The sequence below is a fragment of the Borostomias antarcticus genome (assembly GCF_949987555.1).
Source record: "Borostomias antarcticus genome assembly, chromosome: 11".
Lineage (NCBI taxonomy): Eukaryota > Metazoa > Chordata > Actinopteri > Stomiiformes > Stomiidae > Borostomias > Borostomias antarcticus.
The window spans coordinates 18567305-18568048 of record NC_140244.1 but is presented as its reverse complement, the minus strand read 5'-3'; the positions used below and the strand labels follow the sequence as shown (position 1 = coordinate 18568048).

The following is a 744-nucleotide window of genomic DNA, read 5'->3' as shown; positions in this document are numbered from 1 at the left end:
ACTGTGGAGATACTGTCAAGATAACTTAAAATAGCAATGGAACTAGATCATAATTTTCCACCATGATGAATACTGCAGAGTATGATGTGAGCGGCACTTGCAACTTGAACAGACAGCAACTTCGTAGAAAATGAGTGATCTTTAAACAGCCTCTTGGAGTATTCAAGTCAAGTTCAACTTTATTGTCATGTGTATTAAAAAATACAATGAAATACTTGTGTTCTGTCTCTCTCGGCCTTAACACAAGGGGCACGCAACAATTATTATTATTACATTATTACAACAATAACGTGTGGTGCGTCGGCTGTTGGGCAACCTGACTGTGGAAAGAAAGCGTTAGTGAGACGGGCGCTGTGCGACTTGACGCTCCGCTAGCGGTGTTCAGATGGAAGAACGCGGGCAGCTCTACAGCGGGTTGACTGGTGACTTAATGGTGTTTTGGGCTTTCCTGTTACAGTCGGTGAGCGCAGAGTTTAGAGTGGTGTAAACCGCTTTGGATAAAAGTGTCGGCTAAATGACTGAAATGTAATGAAAATATTATGAAGATGTGGTAATAATAAAAACTTGATAAAACGTTATTTGTAGGAGCACCGTTCATACAAATAAATGCAGCTCCAAGTGAACAGAGAATTTACATGCGTAGAGAATCATTGTACAGTAGTAGTTTTGTACCCCGTTTATTTTTCCTACCGCTTAATTAACAGTCCTTTGTAAGGAGTCTGCACTCCTGAGCAGTCAGGTTGC

General features: G+C 41.0%; 1 protein-coding gene across 1 annotated transcript in view; it reads right to left on the bottom strand.

Annotated features, from left to right (window-relative positions):
* Nucleotides 1-236: 236 nt before the first annotated feature.
* uckl1b (uridine-cytidine kinase 1-like 1b) overlaps nucleotides 237-744 on the bottom strand; it is a gene marked incomplete at its 5' end in the record, with an annotated part of 34680 nt that continues 34172 nt past the window's right edge. The window contains one exon of the mRNA XM_084445194.1: nucleotides 237-744. This exon is cut by the window's right edge and continues 1200 nt beyond it.